The sequence below is a fragment of the Herpailurus yagouaroundi genome, unplaced genomic scaffold (genome assembly GCF_014898765.1).
Source record: "Herpailurus yagouaroundi ecotype Mexico unplaced genomic scaffold, PumYag 163, whole genome shotgun sequence".
Lineage (NCBI taxonomy): Eukaryota > Metazoa > Chordata > Mammalia > Carnivora > Felidae > Herpailurus > Herpailurus yagouaroundi.
The window spans coordinates 60,427,076-60,433,395 of NW_024412404.1; the positions used below are offsets into that span (position 1 = coordinate 60,427,076).

Genomic DNA, 6,320 nt, shown 5'->3' on the forward strand with positions numbered 1-6,320 from the left:
TGGCCACTGTGACCGAATACCAGAGACTGGAAGGCTCGTAAACAACAGACTTTTATTTTCACAGCTCTGGAGGCTGCAACTCCAAGATCAAGGTCCCTGCAGATTCAGTGTCCAGTGAGGACTGCTTCCTGATTGGTAGATGGCCATCTTCTCACTGGGTCCTCAGAGGACAGAAGGGGGCTCTCGGGAGCTTCTTTTATAAGAGCACTAATCCCACGTGCAGGGGCTTCACCCTCATGACCTCGTGACCTCCCGAAGGCCCCACCTCCTAATACATTCCCCTCCAGGGCTAGTGCAACACCCGTGTTTTGTGGGGACACACACCTTCACTCTAAATTATACGTACACTCACAAAGTGAAAACTCCCGGGGCACCTGGGTGCCCCTGGGTGGCTCGGTCAGTTGAGCATCCGACTCTTGATCTCAGGTCAGGTCTTGATCTTGGGGTCCTGAGTTCAAGCCCCACATTGGGTTTGGCGCTGGGCATGAAGCCTATGAAAGAAAGAAAGTGGGAGGGGAGGCGGGGGGGGGAGGGGAGGGAAGGAAGGAAGGGAGAAAGAAAGAAAAAGAAAGGAAGGGAGGGACGGAGGGAAGAAAAAAGAAAATCCCATGCAGCCATCAGATATATTGAACCAGATTTACATATAACAAGGACCGAACTCAAAATGAGATTTATGGGCCAATAGTGTCTAAGTAGATTTTCAAGCACACACAAAATGGCACTATATCCTTTTCAGGGAGTCACTTATATCTTAATAAATGCGTAATGCATTGACAACGGGTTGGAAGGACTAAACTCTAGTAAATTAACTTCACTAAGGTGGGTGTTCCTGGGAGGAGGGAGCATGGGGATGGGCAGGGGTGGGTGATAAAGAGAATAAAATCTAAGTGCAGCGGGTGGCCGGTTTTGTTCCAGGACTTACCACGTGCGCGGGACAGCGCCAGCACCTCTGGGGTCCGGGCCCTGGGATCCAGGAAAGATGGCCCAGATAACGCCCTGTGACAGCCACAGTCTCGGCTGCTGTCGGAATAACTGCTGACTGTTAGTTCTCGTTAATTAGATCCTGGCCCTGATAACCGTAGAGGAGGAGAGCCGGTGACGGTCCACTACGTCAGGGATTCCCAAGGGTGCTTGGGCAGGGAGGGACAGACACGAAGGCCAGGCAGCAGCAGCAGGAAGATGCTCGTGAAAGGAGATGCTGTCGGGGGTGGCATTCGTTTGCCTTCCCTGCTGTTATTACCTTTTTGAGGGTGACAGTGTGAATGGTGAGGGTCTTAGGACAGGGTTGGCGTCCCTCCCCCACAGCACAGGTGCTGAGGACCTTGTGGAATCTGTGGAGGAAGGGAGGGATGAATGGAAGGAAGGGAGGAAGGAAGGAAGGAAGGAAGGAAGGAAGGAACGAAGGGAGGGCGGGAGGGGAAGGGGGAGGAGGGAAGGAAGAGGAGGGGGAGGAAGGGAGGGAGGAAGGGAGAGAGGGAGGTGGGAGAGAAGCAGGGAAGGGGCAGTGACCACACATAAGTAGCAACAAACCAATCTCACAGACACAGCAACTGAGCAAAAGGACACCAAAGCCTTTGACAGCAGTGGGCTCCGGGCAGGCATCTGGTGGCAGTGTAGACCTGCTTCACCAACATATGGAGTGAGCTGAGCTGAGCACATCTTGGAATCTTCGGGCAAATAAAACTTATCCCTTTAAGCACTAGTCTATTTGCACCATTTAATGTTGCAAAAAGTACTAATGTTCCCTGTCTTTAATCACCCTCAGGACACCAAGCGTGATGCGATGTTTTCTCAAAAGGGTCCTCGTCTGGGGCATTTGTGTAACGCCGCGAGGACCCCAGGGCTGATGAGGCCGGTGGCTCCCACCTGCCCGCCCCACCTGCCCTCCAGCCTCACGTCCACCAGCCCCGCCGCCAGCCCCTGCCTTCCTCCTCGTCCCCTTCTTCCCCTCTGACCTCGGGGCCTCTCCTAGAATGTTCCCTCTGCCCCAACCGCTCTCCCTCGACTGGCTACCCTTCGGTCTCCCATCTGCTTCCACGCACGCGAGGCCAAAACTCTGGGCTCCCTGCCCGTGCCCAGCTCTGTGCGCTCAGCCAGCCGCGGGAGGGTGTGTTCGGACAATGAGAGTGGCTCCCGCCTGCTTTGGGGACCTGGCGGCCACGGCTGTCCCTGCGGGGCGGAGGGAGGTCCCGCGGTCCCAGAGGAGCACGCAGATGCAGAACTTTCCGCGAGCCCGGGGCTGAGACGGAGTGAGGAGGCATGAGGCCTGCTAGGACCCCGTCTCAGAGACGAGGGGAATGTGGGGGGCCCAGGACAGCGGGCACGCGCAGCTGAATGAGCTCGTGTTCTCACGGGACGGGCACAAGGGGACGTGGTGTCGGAAGGAATGGCACCAGCAGAGAGTGGGGGGAAGGTCTGGCCAGTGCTGGTGGGGGGCCTGACCCCCAGCACAGCCGCTATGTCCCCTCGCCAGCCCCTCCTCCCCGTCCTGGCCACGTAAAGACCCCGGGGCCCCGGGGTTCGGTCCCTCGTCCTCTGCACACTCGACCGTGCTCATCGCATCCAGTCTCAGGACCAACGCCACCTGGGTCCGAGATGCCCAGATCAATGTCTCCAGACGGGATCTCTCTCCCGAGCCCCAGGCTCACGCATCCCGCTGCCCACACGACGTGTTTCTGCCTGGATGTCCGACAGAGATCTGTGCGCGTCGTCTCTTGCTGTGTGGCAAACAGCCCCAACACTTAGCGACCCCGAAGAGCGATTCGTCATTTCTCATGACGCCGTGGGGTCAGGAGTCCGGGCTGGGCTCACCTGGGCGGTTCTGCTGCGCTGTGTGCTGCCGGCCGGAGCCACCCGGTGGCCGAGTTCCTCCGGGAGCTCAGCCGGCACTAGAAGAGGGCCTCCCCCACGTGTCTGGTAGGTACGAGCCGCCTGTCACCCTCACCGCCCTCCACGGGGCTCCTCCGGTCACCCCCCTCGGCTTCCTTACCACATGGCAGCTGGGTTGCCCCCGCTCCACTGACCCACGCAGGTTACAAGACCAGCCGTGGTTCGAGGACGGGACGGAGGGGGAGACAGTGGGCAAGGGGCGTGGGGGTGCAGACGGGACAAATTGCCGGCAGCTCCCTTTGGACATTCTCTGCAAGGACAATCACATCCAGCCTCCCAAAATCCAACCCGCGCCCCTGCCCCACGGCCTCTCCCAGCCCCGTGGATGACACCTCCGCCCTGTTGGTCTTTAGGCCAGAAGCCCTGGATGACATCTGACACGTCGCGAGTCCCAATGGCTCCCCCTTGAGAACATTCCAGAATCCCGTCCCTTCCCTCCAGCGCCACTGCCCCCCAGGTGGGTCTGAGTCGCTACCATTTCTGCTGGTTCCTCATCAGCCTTCAGCTCCTCTCCTCTTTCTACCCTTGGAGTCTCTTCCCAACACACCAGCCAAGTTGATCTCCCTTTCTTTTTTTTTTTTATGTTTTATTTATTTTGAGAGAGAGAGAGAGAGCACAAACAGGGGAGGGGCAGAGAGAGAGAGAGAGAGAGAGAGAGAGAGAGAGAGAGAGAGAGAATCCCAAGCAGGCTCCACACTGTCAGTGCAGAGCCCGATGTAGGGCTCGAAATCATGTACCATGAGATCATGACCTGAGCCGAAACCAAGAGCCAGACAGTTAATGGGCTGAGCCGCCCAGGCGCCCCAAAGTTGATCTTTCTGTACTGAAGGTCAGATAATGCCGTTCTTCTGTTCAAACCTTCCGGTGCCTTCCTATTTCTCTGGGTGGAGCCAAAGCTCTAGCAATGACCCCCATGGCCCTAGGTTGTCCACACCCCCCCATACCCACTATGACATTACTGCTCAGACCTGGTTTCTGGCTAGTGCCCCCTGGCTCACTCTGCTCTTGCTACGGCTACCCCGGGCCTTCTGTCTGGAGAGCACCGCGCAGGCCATAAACCCTTCTCTTAGCCGGGAGCTGCTACATAATTTGCAGGGCCCGGTGCAAGATGCCAATGCCGGCCCTTGTTCCAAACGACAAAGAATTTCAAGATGGCAACAGGAGAGCGTGAAACCGAATGCCAGGTCCTCTGAGCTCGGGGCCCTGCACACCTGTACACAAGTCACAAGCCATAAAGCTAGACCGGCCCCTACCCCTTGTCCCATCTGGCCTTAGAATAGCCCCATGAGGCAAGCACAGAGATTTGTGTTATTTTCTCCAGTTCCAGATAAGGAAGCAGGCTCAGAGAGGGTAGGCACATGGCCAGGGTCACACAGCAGAGGGCCAGCTCGGGACCCTACGCCTCGGCAACAGTCGGGACTCTTTCCTCTGCACCAGCCGCCCTCTGCTCCGTGTCTGGGTCCAACCCTGAGAGAAGAGAGACTCTGGGTACCCCCTTCCCTGCTCCCCTGTGCACCTCCCATGGACACTCCCCTACTCCCCTCCCACCCCATGGCATGGTCAAAGTGCTTCCTCGAGGAATTATGAATTTGAGCTTCCAGCTGGGAATGAGCCCTAAGAAGGGAAAACAGAAGAGCAGAGCCCAGTAGGAGAATGTCACTTCCAGGCACTGGAATTAAGAAACTGGAGGAGAGGGGCGCCTGGGTGGCTCAGTCGGTTAAGTGTCCGACTCTTGATTTCAGCTCAGGTCGTGATCCCAGGGTCGTGGGACAGAGCCCCGAGTTAGGCTCCGCGATAAGCATGGAACATGCTTGGGATTCTCTTTCTCTCCATCTCTCTGGCCCTCCCCTGCTTGCTCTCTCTCTCTCTCTCTCTCTCTCTCTCAAAAAACAAATAAACAAACCAAAAACCCCAAACATTAAAAAAAAAAAAAAAAGAAAAGAAAAGAAACAGAAGGAGAAAATGCACAGGGAAGGGGTAGGAGGCATCAAACAATATAAATCAGAGTCCGCTGGCTCCTAGAGCCCCTCAGGGCCAGGCCAAGGGGCCCGCAGCACCAGGACCAGGCGCACGGGGGGCCCTAATTAGGGGATTACACAAAGCCTGTGAGCCAGGCCACCGCAGGCCCCAACCCTGCGTCGGGACAGACTTAATGGCCTGGGCTGGAGTCACCAGCAACATAAAGTAGTCTTGTTCCCCGGTGATTTTTACAAGGCGTTTATGGACACGAGACAACTTCAGGACAGCACTCAGCTTATGGGGCCGGGGGCCCAGACAATGGGGGCAAAGAGGCAGGTCAACACAAGGACCCTGTGATGAAGGCACAAAGGCGGGCAGAATGAGGAGCATTCACCCCCTGTGCAGGGACCGGGGCCCTCCCCCACCTGCTTACGTGCCTGCCGGCTGAGCCCTGAGAGGGACCTTCGCCTCCACAGACGGGGGCAGGGCCTCTGAGTTGCTGCCCCCCAACAGTGCCAAGGACCCTGTAAGTATCTTCAGCTCCCACTGACCACCCTGTTTTAAGCAGTTCCCCTGCTTCATAGCCATTAATTTGCCGTCCCATGCTTGCTATTCAAAGACGGCCGTAGCCAGGGTCGAGTGTGGGGGGGCTAAGCCCTTATGTGATGTGATTCCAGCCCAAAGCAGAGATGGCTGGCGCTTTGGTTCCACGGTCTCCAGTACCGGGGAGCTCTCCATGTTTTACTTGTGAACAGCCACCCGTTACTGAGGACTTAACATGTGTGAGACCCCCACGGCGGGGGCTTTGCAGGAATGATCTCATTCAGGCCTCACGGCACCTTGGGAAGCAAGCTTCCGACCTCCTGTCACAGGTAAGGCATCGGGTTCACAACAGCCCAAGAACACCTACCGGTAGGTGATGGGCCCAGGACTCCAACGTGGATCTGCAAAGGGTCAGGCCAGGCTCCTTCCACCCCCACGTTCACGGTCACCCCTCCTGAGAGGCAAGGGAGGTGCAAACATCGGGAAGGAGAAGCCAGTTCCACCTGGCACAGTCAGAGAGGGCTTCCTGGAGGTGGCGACATCTATGTCAGGCCTGGAAGGATGAGTAGGGTTGCCTAAGAGAGAGAAACAAAGAGAAAACGGAGCGTGTGTAGGAGCCTGAGCACCGCGGGCAGGAACCGAAGTATCCTGCGACCACAGTGCACAGACATGGAGCCTCTGAGATTCGGGGTCCTGCCCCATTGTCATCAGTAACAGTAACAGCTACCGCGTAGGCAACACGATAAAGCATTGTTTTTATGGCATTATATTTTATCGTCACAAATACCCTTTGAGACAAGAGCTGTCCTTCTCCCCAGGAGACGGAGCTGTAGCGAGGCTGAGGAACCTGCCGGCTGTGTGGTCTCCGGCGGGGGCGGAGGCAGGTCTAGAATGTGGGTGGCACCACAGGCCTCATCCACGCACTCAGC

The 6,320-nt window shown here is 57.1% G+C and overlaps 1 long non-coding RNA gene across 2 annotated transcripts; it reads right to left on the minus strand.

Moving 5' to 3' along the window:
* Nucleotides 1-447: 447 nt before the first annotated feature.
* On the minus strand, nt 448-6,083 carry LOC121037570 (uncharacterized). Of its 2 annotated transcripts, none has more exons than XR_005793846.1 (3): nt 5,759-6,083; nt 923-1,331; nt 448-491 (listed from the first exon to the last, which is right to left on the minus strand). It is a non-coding gene; the product is annotated as an uncharacterized LOC121037570 (long non-coding RNA). The 2 variants fall into 2 exon arrangements; XR_005793847.1 differs by lacking the exon at nt 448-491 and having other exon boundaries at nt 849-1,020; nt 1,241-1,331.
* Between the last annotated feature and the right edge of the window lie 237 nt (nt 6,084-6,320).